Source organism: Vombatus ursinus, unplaced genomic scaffold (genome assembly GCF_900497805.2).
Source record: "Vombatus ursinus unplaced genomic scaffold, bare-nosed wombat genome assembly UNPS02014874.1, whole genome shotgun sequence".
In the NCBI taxonomy this organism is placed as follows: Eukaryota; Metazoa; Chordata; class Mammalia; order Diprotodontia; family Vombatidae; genus Vombatus; species Vombatus ursinus.
The window spans coordinates 19,115,405-19,127,857 of record NW_020954652.1 but is presented as its reverse complement, the minus strand read 5'-3'; the positions used below and the strand labels follow the sequence as shown (position 1 = coordinate 19,127,857).

The 12,453-nt window shown below is 38.6% G+C and overlaps 1 protein-coding gene across 4 annotated transcripts in view; it reads left to right on the top strand.

Annotated features, from left to right (window-relative positions):
- The window catches only part of ZDHHC17 (zinc finger DHHC-type containing 17), a 111,568-nt gene that overhangs the window by 26,481 nt on the left and 72,634 nt on the right, over positions 1-12,453 (top strand). The gene's annotated exons all lie outside the window — the stretch shown is intronic.

Below are 12,453 nucleotides of genomic sequence, written 5' to 3'. Positions count from 1 at the left end.
GCACATTGTAGGTGCTACACAAGTGTTTATTCACTTCCTTTCCCTTTACAATGGCGTATTTCTGCACCATAAAAACACAACAAATATGAAGAATTCAGAGAAGCATGGGAAAATTCATGAACTGATAGAGAGTGAAGTAAGAAGAAACAATAATGGTAATATGTACAACGACTAAACAATGTTAATAAAAAGAACAAAAAAGAACCCTGTGTAGTGTAATTATGACTAAGCTTGCCTCTGAAAATGAGTTAAAAATTAATGTACATCCTTTCCTTTTTTGTAGAATGAGGGACTGTTGGTATAGAATAGTATTGCATGTACTGTTTGATATGGCTGATGTGTTGGTTTTGCTGAATTACTTTTTTTTTTCCTCTTTGTTATATTACTGGGTAGTAGAGGGGAGAACTGTATGCTCAGAGATGAACATGGCATAAAAAACGAAAAGTGTCAAAAATAAGAAGAAAAAAGATGAGGTCAGACTGTCTGGTGAGATTATTTCAGAAGGCTGCCGGAGAGAACTCTGAGAAATTGAGAGATTCGTAGCCCTGGACTTTGTACTCACTCTAGGATTGGGAGGGGGTTGAAGCATTTCTTATGGAGTTGGAGTGTAGGAGGAAGGTGTTTTATCAGATTAAATGAGGAGGTGGGGTGATTTCATTTTGCAGCATTAGTAAGTAGAGGTGCTCTTACGGTTCTAGTTACCTCTGTTCCCTTTCTCTGGGATCCTCTTCTGGTGGAACTGCTATGGAAGAGAGTTAGTGAGACAGGCACCTTTCTTCAGTGGAAAAGCCAAAGCAGCAACTGAATGAGTGTTTATAATTACTCAGGGCTTGCATCTATTTGTGATGCTATAGGAAAGCAGTTTAGGTTTTTGCTTGGTGGTTTGGCAGAGATAGGGATGGATAGACTACCAAAAGCTAGTAGAATGTCCTCAACTATAAATTGAGGAGGTTGGGAACAATAGATGCTTTCTTCATTTTTCTTGGGGAAGTTGGTCAAGAGTAGGGGAGAAATAAAAAAAAAATCAGAAACAAAGCTGGCTTGTCCATTTTTCCTGGTGACCCTGTGTTAGTTAGTGGTAGTCTGAAGTTGGCCGCTTTGGAAGCTAGTGGGTACCCCTTCACTAAACAGAGTCTGGATGACAACTTGTCAGTGTGTTGTGCTGGGGATCCTTTTTCCAATATAGGTTGAAGTAGATGGCCATCAAAGTCTCTTCTAATTCTTAAGTTCTGTGACGAACCCTGTATTTATTGCTGGTAACTATGTTCTTTTCTCCATGACATAGAGTAACTTGAATGCCTTATGATGTATGCATTTGGTGCAATTTTTGTTCTCTGAGTAATCTCACTAAAGGAGCAATTGCTTATACTTCCCCCATACCTCAGACTTAGTAATCCTTACAGGCCGAATGTTACATGAACACCATGCAGAGGCACAAGCTGCTTCAACTTGATGTAATCAGTGAATTGTCGTTGGAAAAAGGAAGCATCTGGAGTCCCTCACCAGGGAATTCCTCTTCCATTTGTAATTTTCCCTGGGTTTCCCCCATGACAGTGGCAGACACCTTTGGCAGACAGATGTCTCCTTGTTTTATGGCTTGTTTGATATTAATAATCAAAGGGTCATTGAACAAAGCGGTCTCTGTTGTTTGGTCTTTCAACAAGTTTTTAACATTGGCAACACCTTGGTGGAGAACTTTTAAGGCTCTATTTTGTTCTATCAAACCAAAATTTTAAGTAGCCAGTAAACATGAGATCTTGTATTCACTACACCTTTCAAACCAATATATGTGAGTCTGGACTTGAATGAACGATCTTACCCTGACTAAGGTTGTCTTTGTAACTGTCATACAACTCGAGCTCTGAGGTTTTGCCTCACTAGCAAACTGGCAAAAATTAAAATAGCTAATGGGCAATGTTATTTGGAAAAAAAGTTTTCTTGTTCCTTTTTAATATTTTCAAGGATCCCCTATTGTATAAATTCTCGTATAAGTTTAAAAAATATTAAGATATGATTGACATTCCCAGATATAACTTCTCATGTAACAAAAGGCAGTTAAGCAAAAAGTATGTCTCATATTTTTCCCCTTACCCACCTCTGTTGAAGGGAGATATTTTTTATTATCTCTTCTCCAGGTTTAAGGTTATTACAGTTATTCAGTTAGGTTTCCTTTTATTGTTATTGTCATTTGTGTTGTAATCAGTGTACGTATTGTGTTGGTTCCTCTTACTTCACTGAGCATTAGTCACATTACCATGTTAATCTGAATTCCTCACATTTGTCAGCACATAATAATACTCCATTGCTTTCACATGCCACAGTTTGCCCATTTCCTAGTTGATGGGCATTTTTCCAATTCTTTTGGTCCCATACAAAGTGCTGCTGTTAAGAATATTTTGGTGCAGGCCTTCGCTTCTGGTGAAGGTAAGACCTGGTTCGTTCAAGTCCAGCCTCTCACACATACTGGCTTTGTGACCTTGGCAAGTTATCTGGTCTGTAGGTTAAGTCACAGAACAGTAGTCAGTATTCACTTTGCCTGCTGGTTGGTCTCACTGACATAATTCTTTTCCCGCTGCAGTCCATCCTTCACTCTGCTGTCAAAGTGATTGCCTTTAGTTTATTCAATTCAACTCAATAAACATTTATTAAGGCACAGGCACTATACTAGGTGCTGGGGATATAATTAAGAAAAAGAAAGACTGTTCCTGCCCTCAAGGAGCTTGCAAGCTAATGGGAGTGGACAGCATACAAAAGGAAGCTGGAGTCCAGGGAGTTGAAACCAAGCTCTCTATAAAGGAATGCTTTGGGAGGAATTTACTGCTCCACTCTCCATGTCTGACTGTGTCCCTTCTTTTCAGTAAACTCAAGAGGCTTCTGGATCAAAGATAAAATACTTGTTTTGGTGTTCAAAGCCCTCTATGACCGACCCCCCACCCACTTCAATCTTATATATATACTCAGTCTTCTTATACCTTATACATACACCACCCCATATACATCATCTGTGATTTAGTGACAGTGCTTCCTTGCCACTTGAACAAGTCACTCCATCTCCCAGCTGTGGGAGACTCCTGACTTCCAGTTTTCACTGGCTGTCCTTCATGCCTGAAATACTCTCCTTCCTTTTCTCCACCTCTCCTGGCTTCCTTCCAGTTCTAGCTAAAATCCCACCATCTACAGGAAATCTTTCTTAGTCTCCCATAACATAATTCTAGTGCCTTCCCTTTGTTTTTTAATTTACAATTTATCCTGTATGTATCTTCTTTGTACTTAGTGTTTGCATGTTGAATTACATTAATTAGACTTTCAGCTCCTTGAGAGTAGGGACTGTCTTTTGCCTTTCTTTGTATCCCCAGTTGTTAGCGTAATGCCTGGCCCATAGTAGGCACTTAATAAGTCTTAACTGACACACTGACTGATATATGGGGCCTTTCTGTCCTTCATCTCCTTGGGGGAATATATGCAGTGATATACTGGTAAATGTTTAACAATGGGCAAAATATATACTCTCTGGAAAAATATATGCAGGACATACTTTTAAGTTTAATTTGCATTATTAACATTTTCTATGTCACTTTTTTCAGTAATATTTTATTTTTTTCCAATTACATGTAAAGATAGTTTTTCAACATTCATTTTTTCATAAGATTTTGAGTTCCGTATTTTTTCTCCCATCCCTCTTCCCTAAGATGGCGAGCAATCTTACCTGCTATGTCATTTTATTAATACTAGACAGTCTACAAGCAATAAATCAAGTCTTGATTTGTAGTTTGCTGATTGCTGAGGTGCAAATGCTCACACTGAAAATTTAACAAGCCAGTGTGTGCTCCAGCACACCCTAGGCATATGTGCAGTGAAATTGCTGAATCACAGCGGGAACAGAACAGTTCAAGATCAGTTGTCTTGAATTACATTTTTTTTTTCTAGAATTGTTGGACCAGTTCACGGGTCCTGCAGTTGTGTGTTAGTGTTGCCTGTAGTAGCCCTTCCAATGTTGGCCACATCTTTGTTCAGGTTTCCTCTTTTAGTGGTAAGGAGCATTCTCATAAAGATTTTATATGTGAGAGTAAGCATACATATGAATTGGAAGTTATTGTTACCCTCTTTATCTTTTTCAGTAGTAAAAATATATGAGCTCTATCTGTCTTTCATATATTGAGAACTGATCCCTCACCTTCCTCCAAATTTTCACCTCCAGTATAAACCTCCTTTTTGAGTTTATGCCATTTCCATCTTTGTTTTCTGTGCTGCCATTTCTACTTTTTCATGCTTCATATCAATGATTATAATGTTGAGAGACCAAATGCAGTGGCTTCACTCTAATAGCTGGAGGAAATGGTATGTTGTAGAGATGTTGATGTAGCTTTTCCCATTTGGGGTCTTTTTGTTATTCCTCCAGTTTTGTTTTGTTTTTCCTTTAATGCTTTAGGAATAATCTCTTTTAATTAGGTTGCATACCAAAGTTTCTATAACTCCTTTCCCCAGTTTTTCACAATAAGATTTTGTACATGAGTTTATGTTCTAAACTGGTATTGCCATTTGGCCTTGATTTTGATTTTTATTGTCACAAGTCAGTGATGTACCTGCACAGAGTTGATTCAAGCATAATTCCAAATCAGTAACCATTTAATTCCTGTCAGTTAGGATACAGTCAATTTCATTTTTTATGCTGTTACTCAATGTTCACCTTCTACTGCGCCTTCTGGATTTTTGCTTAAAAGACGCTTTATATATAAGTGAATAGTCTTTTAGCTTATTTCAGTTCTTGATTCTGAGCCATATATTTTAATGCTTTATTAATGATTTTAATCACTTACTTCTTGATAGCACTTCCATACATATCCCTGTGACAAAGAAGTACAGTCAAGCACAGTGACTACATTCTGTTTGAGAGTATGTGCCTCATTTGGTACCTCTAGTCTGCTACTTTTCTGTTCAGGGAAAAAAAATATATTTTATCATTAGTCCTCTGGAGTTAAGATTTGATTCTGTGCATTCCTTATATAATACTATATTCATTTGACGAGTTCTGTCATTTCCCCGATCAGTAGGCACCCATGGTATACAGTTTTTTCCCCACAACAAAAGATACAGCCTGAATATTTTGGTAGGTTTGAGAGCTTTCCCTTTCCTTGTGACCTCCTGGTAACATATGCCCAGAGGTGGGATTCAGTAGGCTTTTATTATATAAAGATAAAACAGAATAGTCCCTGTACTTAAGTACCTTACAGTCTACTAAGGGGAAACAACTTATTCCCAGATAAGTACATTATAGTAATTTTGACCAGAGTGGGGCTGACTAGGAAAGGAAGCTACCAACTGGGGATGGGGTTGAGGAAAACCTCTTAAAAGAAGTGACTTTAGAGCTGAACCTTGAAGGGAGCTAGGAATCCCAAGGTGAAGGGAAGGAGGGAGAGTCTTTCAGGCAACTTGTGCAAAGGCACAAAGGTAGGAGATGAAATGTTAAGGACAAGAACTAGCTATTAGACCAGCTTGGCTGAATTGTAGAATGAATGAGGGAGAGTAACATGAAGTCCAATTACAGAGGCTAGAGCCAGATTCAGAAGTGCTTTGAATGCCATGGTCATTTCTATCTTATCTTAAAGCAGTGGTTCTTAACCTTTTTGTATGTCATGGAGCCCTTTGGAAGTTTGGTAAATCATAGGATAATTTGTTTTTAGTACAATGTGTAGTATTTATTATATAGGCTTTCTTTTTTTCCATTAATCCAGAGTTTGTAGACAGATCATCCCCTTCCCCAACAAATAATTTTGAACATTTGATTTGTATGGTAGAACTCCATATTTTACTTTCAGTGGTCATCATTCAATAATTAACTTAACGAAGGGCCCATTTCAAAATAAATAGACAAAATTATCTCTCTAGTTCTTCATTTTGGACCTATAACTCATATGAAGCTTCTGTATATTCCATTTCTAGGCCCTTACCTCTTTCAGGTGGCATTCAGTTAAGACTCTGCAAGTATTATGGCTTTCAAGTGCCACATTTGGAAAATATTTTAAATGCATAAAATGAAATTAATAGGATTATAAAACAAACCAATTATATTGAAATACAATTGTCAAAATATTAAACAAGTGCGTGGATCCCAGGTTAAGAATCAGTGTCTTATGTGGTGTTTTTTTGGTCTTTGTATCCCCATTGCCTTGTAGAGTGCCTGTTGTGTAGTAAGTGCTTACTCATTGCTTCTTATTAAATGATTGATTGATCATTTGGCATGAATACAACAATAGAGACTGAGCAGTAGCCTCCAGACTCCAAGAGAGTAAAAAAAACAATTTCAGGGAAAAAAAAAACAGGTTGAAGAGAATATCTAGGAAAAGGGGAGGGTCAGCAGTGTCAAATGCTGTGTAATAGTCAAGAAGAATGGCAGCTGAGAAAAGGATGTCAATTTGGCAATTAAGAGATTATTGGTAGCTTTAGTGTCTAGAAGGGAGAGGCCGAAGGCAAGGAGACCTGTTAGGAAGCTGTTGCTTCCAGACGTGGTTCAGCTGTTCTGCTGGAGAGGGCCTGTCCTAGAGTAGTGGTCAACTGAGAGGAGAGAAGAAATCTTTTGGAAGAGATGTGGAGGCAGAATTGGCACCTGATCGGATATGGGATGAGGGAAGAGAAAAAATCCAGGATGATTTCAAGATGTTCAACCTGGATGATTGGAAGGAGGGTGGAGGCTGAGGGTGAGGGGAGGCATTGACTTTGTTTTGGACATAATGAATTTGAGGTGCCTACACAGCATCCGGCTGAAGGTGTTCAAGAAGTTGGAGATGATAGTTGAAACTATGAAATCCAGTGAGATCACTGTGAGAATGTTGAGAGAAAAGAGCCAAAGACTCAATCCTGGGATATACTTATTTGCTACTATGATATTCTCCTAATTGGTCGCCGTGCCTCAAGCCTCTCTCCCAAGCCACCCTCCACATAGCTGCCAAAGTGATATTTCTTTTTTTTGTTTGCTTGTTTTTTTTGTTTTTTTAGGCAATCGGGGTTAAGTGACTTGCCCAGGGTCACACAGCTAGTAAGTGTCAAGTGTTTGGTCCGAGGCCGGATTTGAACTCAGGTCCTCCTGACTCCAGGGCCGGAGCTCTATCCACTGCACCACCTCGCTGCTCCACAGAGTGATATTTCTAAAGCGCAAGTGTCCCAGTGTCGCTGCTCTGCTTGATAAGCTCTTTTGGTTCCCTGTTCCCTCAGAGATCACATACAAATTCCCTGGCATTTAAGTCCTTTAAAATAGGGTTCCAAGCCAAGGCAAACCCCTCTTCATGTCCAAGTGATCCCATTCTAGTCCATCTTCTCCAGTACCTTGCCCCCTCTGTCATCCCAGATTTCTTCCCTACTTCATACAAACACACCCATGTCTCCCCTATTCTCAAAACCCCCTTACTTTAATCCATCCTGTGGGCTGTTGCCAATATATCTTTTCTTCCTTTAATGGCTAAATTCCCTCAGAAGGCCATTTATATAATCAGTGCCTCTACTTCCTTTCTTTTCACTCTTTTCTTTACTCTGCAGTCTGGCTTCTGCCCTCATTGTTCAATTGAAACTTCTTTCTCCAAAGTTAGCAGTGATCTCTTTGCCAAATCAGTGATTCTTTCCCACCTTAATCCTCATCCTTCTTGACCTCTGTAGCCTTTGGCAGTGTCAGTCATTTTCTTTTTTTTTCTTTTTTTTTTTCCTCGAAGCAATTGGGGTTTAAGTGACTTGCCCTGAGTCACATAGCTAGTAAGTATTATATGTCTGAGGTCATATTTGAACTCAGGTCCTCCTGACTCCAGGGCCAGTGCTGTATCCACTGCACCACTTAACTGCCCTGATAGTCTCTTTCTAGGTTTTTGTGACACTGCTCTCTCCTGGTTCTTCTGCTACCTGTCTAATTGCTCTTTTGCTGGATCTTCATCCAGGCTATACTCATCAAGGGGGGGGTGTCCCTCTAGGTCTTCTCCTGGGGCCTGTCCTCTATATTATTTCAGCCCTCTTCTCCTTTTCTTTCTGTGTTATTTTCCTTGGTGAATTCATCAGCTCCACCAGATTCAGTTAATGTCTCAATGCATTCTCAGATCTGTTTGTCCACATCTAATTTGTCTTCTGACCTCAATTCTTGAACCTTCACTTGCCTATTGGACATCTCAGACTGGACGTCCTGTAGACATTTTATACCCAGCACATCCACTGCTGGACTTATTATCTTTCGCCCCAATCCTTTTCCTGATGTCCTTATTACTGTCTAGGGTACCATCATTCTCCTAGTCACTCAAACTCAAAACCTAGGGAGTTGTGCTTAACTCCTCACTCACCCTCCGTCCCCCGTCCAATCAGTGTCTGGACTATTGCAGTGTCCTCCTGTTTATTTCCCTGCCTCAAGTCTCTGCGCTGCTTTCTGTCTTTCACTCAGTTGACATTTCTTAAGTCTGACCTTGTCACCTCCCCTCCTTCACATTCGTTAAGCTTCAGTGGCTCCCTGTTACTTCCAGGATCAAATATGAAATCCTCTCTTGGGCATTCAGAGTCTTCTGCTTTACCCTGACAACACACCTCACTCCTCAGTCCTGTGATTGGTCTCCTTGCTGTTCCTGGCACAAGACATTCCATTGCCTGACTCGCAAGCACTTTTCCCTGGCTGTCTTCACATGCCTAGTACTCTGTTCCTCCTTACCTCTGCCTCCTGGTTTTCTTCAAGTGTCAGCTAAAGACTGGCCTCCTACAGGAAGGCTTTTCCAGCCCCTGTTAATGCTAGGGCCTACCCTCGGAGATTATCTCAAATTTATCTTGTTATACAGCCTGTTTGTAGACAGTGGATTGATTGTTGTCTCTCCCTCTGGCCTGTGAACTGCTTGAGGACAGCAACCTTTTTTGTTTTTGTTTGGGGGTGGAGAGTGCTTTTTTCTGTATTCCCAGTGCTTACTCAGTGCCTGACACTTTAGGTACTTTAAAGAGGATGGTGATTGACTTTCTAGCCTTATTATGCATACCTCCCCTCCACAGATTCTGTAGTCCAGCCTAACAGACCTTACTGGCCTGGCACAGGGTATTCCTTCTCTCTTCTCTGGGCCTCCTCTGCTTCTTGCTCAAGTTTCCTTCATATATTGGCTTAGATGCTACTCTTAGTTGAAGCCTTTCACAATCCCCTCCAGCCATTAATGTCTCCTCTACAAAATTACTTTGTCTATATTTTGTATATGTATATTATCTACTTAGAAAATTAGATAGTCTGTCCCTCTCACCCCTTCTACTTTGAGGGCATTCAGGAATTCGTGGGTGTGTCTGTTTTTCCTTGGGACCACTGTTGAAGTTTGCTGTTTTTATTTTTATCTATTTGATGGTTCTGAGGTAGCACCTCATGGTTATTTTAGCTTGAGGTTTTTGATTATGAAGTGGAGCATATTTTGTATATATACTTATAATTAATTTCCCCTCTTGTGAATTGTTTATTTCCTTTTCAATTTCGATCTGGTCAAATTGGATATTCTTACATATTGTGAATTCTGGATACCAAACTTTTATCAATCTATTCACTATGAAGATTTTTTCCCCTTACCTTTTATTTTTTTCTTGTTTACATTGTATTTTTGACGTCCAATTAAATTTTTTTATGTATAATAATAAATCTGTTTTCAGTTATTTCACTTTCCTCAGTAGATAAAAATTTAATAACATTGAATCATCAATCTAGAATGGGAAGAAATTGTAGAAGTCTTCTAGTCTAGTCATCTTCATTTTACGGATGAGGAAACAAGCCCACCTCAAGTGCAGTGACTTGCCCAAGATCACATAGGTAACCACTAAGTGGCAGAGTCAGAATTTTGGTGACACCAAATTTACATTGCACCAAACCATGCTGCCTTTGTATTTTTTTAAAAATTTTATTTATTTTAAACCAAACTTAAGAAACAAAACAAGCATTTCCATAAAATAGTAGAATAGAAAAAAAGATGATTGTATATGAAACTGCAAATCTATTATGTACAACTTGCTATTCTTTTAAATATGTAATAGTTACCATGTAAATTTTTTTTTCTTTTTCCTTTTTTTCTCCCCCCAAACCCCACCTCTTATCCTAGAGATGGCTACCATTAGATACTAATATGTATATGTGTGTGTGTATATATATATATGTATGTATGTAAAACTATTCTATACATACTTCCGTTTATCAGTTCTTTCTCTGGATGCAGATAGCATCTTCCTTCATGTATCCTTTGTAGTTCATTTGGGTATTTATCTCAAAATGACTTGGTCACTTATAGTTGTTCTCTTATTTCTCTCAACTATCTGCTTATTTCTCTCTTCATGATTTGTGCACATCTGTCCTTGTTTTTCTAAGATCATTGCGCTCATCATTTCTTATAGCACGTGTTGGAAATAACTTTTGGTGCCCAAATAGGCACAGTAAGTTAGACTCAGGATGATTGAAGCAATGAAACACGCTTCCTGCGGGTGTGGAACCTACAAAAACAAGAGCAATCCTTATATCCCTATTCCAGGCCGCAAGTTCGTCCTAGCTGACTTTTCATTGGTAGAAGTCAGTGCAGGTCACAGACTTCCCGAATGCCCCCGCCACATGTCGCCTTGGAACGGTATCCCCTTGGTATATTTCCTCTTCCTTCTTCATACATAAAATGGTGTTTTAACCCCACAAGGAGGTGGAGAAGCTAGTATTCATGAGCCCACTAAGCATGTACACTCTAAGTAAAGCTTAACCTTTGTCCTACTTCCAGACTCTTTAATCAGACAACCAGTTTCACCCAATTTTAGCTGGTTCTTGAAGCTCCTGACTCAGAGTTACTTTTCTCTCAATTTCCTTATATGGAAATATAATTATTTCTTCTCACAACACAGTACTACAGTCATACATCACATTCTCCAGTTGATAGGTGTTCCCACAATTTTGCCACTACAAAGAGAGTTGCATATAAATATTTTAGAACATTTAGGTTCTTTTCCTTTTTCTGTGATCACCTTGGAAAGCTGACCTAATAGTGGTATTGGTGGGACAAAGGGTATAGGCAGTTTAATAACTCTTTGGGCATAATTCCATATTGCTCTCCAAAATGGTTGGATCAGTTCACAATTCCCACCAATAGTGACTTAGTGTCCCAATTTTTCCACATCTCCTCCAACATTTGCTGCTTTCCCCTTCAATCATTTTAGCCAATCTGATAGGTATAAAATGATATCTCAAGGTTGTTTTAATTTGCATTTCTTTAATCAGTAATGGTTTAGAGCATTTTTTCACAACTATACATTTTATTTTAATTTTTGGATTTTAATTCAATTGAATAATTCATCGATAAAGAAATCTCTATTAAGTGTTTATTGTGTGCCAAGCTTCACCAAGTACTGGAGATATTTATGTCCTTTGAAAATTTGAGTGTAAGAAGTTGCTTGTGCTGAGGGCATAAATGGGAAATGTACTTGAGTGAGAAGCATTTGTTAGAACAAAGAGTCCAACAGCTTTATCTCAGGCCAGGCATAAAAACAGGGCTGTGGCAAAAATAAATGATAATGTAAGGCCATGGTCATCAATAAGGTTTATTTATTGGAAACTTTCCATGGTAGGGCCTTGACTATCGCATATTCCCATTGTCAAGGCTATTTATGAATTTTTTTAAAATGAAAGACTTGCTTGCATTGTGTAAGTAATTTGACAAGTAGCCTTTAGAATTTGCAAAGGTCTTTACATAAATTACTGTCTGTGTGGTACTATTCTATTACTATTATTCTATTATTATTCTTGTTATCTCCTTTCTACAGCTGGTGGAAACTGAGGTATGGATAGTTTAAATGGCTTCTCATACTGACACAGCTGGAGGTAGAATATGAACCTAAATCTTCCAGATTCGGAAGAAAATCTCTTCCAGCTGTAGACTGTGATTCTCCAACCTCTCTGGTGAGAAGATTTAGGTTTAAATTCAAACTCTGCCACGTCACCTTTGTGATTATGTGCAATTGCTTTCACTTCTCCGGCAGTGTACGTAGTTGTAAGAGGAAGGGGCAGGAGTAGTTCACATTGAGGTTCCTTCTGTGTCTAAAATCCTGTGATTTTAATTGAAGTAGATTTAATTGGATGTCTGTGTGTGGTGCCATCTGCTGGTAAAATGAGTTGATTATCTTTGGAAAAGAAGAGTAAATATGGTAGATAAGTTTTTCCTTTTTATGGGTTATTTTCAAATGCTTATGCTTGTCTCCTCAGGTCTTGTTTGTGTGTCTAGTACTTGTCTCTTTCCTATAATCTTTTCTATATCCCCTTTTCCCTTATCACTAACAGCTGTTTCCTTTTCTGAGAAATCCAAATATATTCAGATGTAATTATTTCGAGAAATACCCTACCCTAACGTATGACTTAAGCTTCTTTTAAAATTATCGAGATTGTTTTTAAATATGGACTGCTTGCTTGATTGATATATAATATCTTAGAAGAAAATTTGGAATTACCGT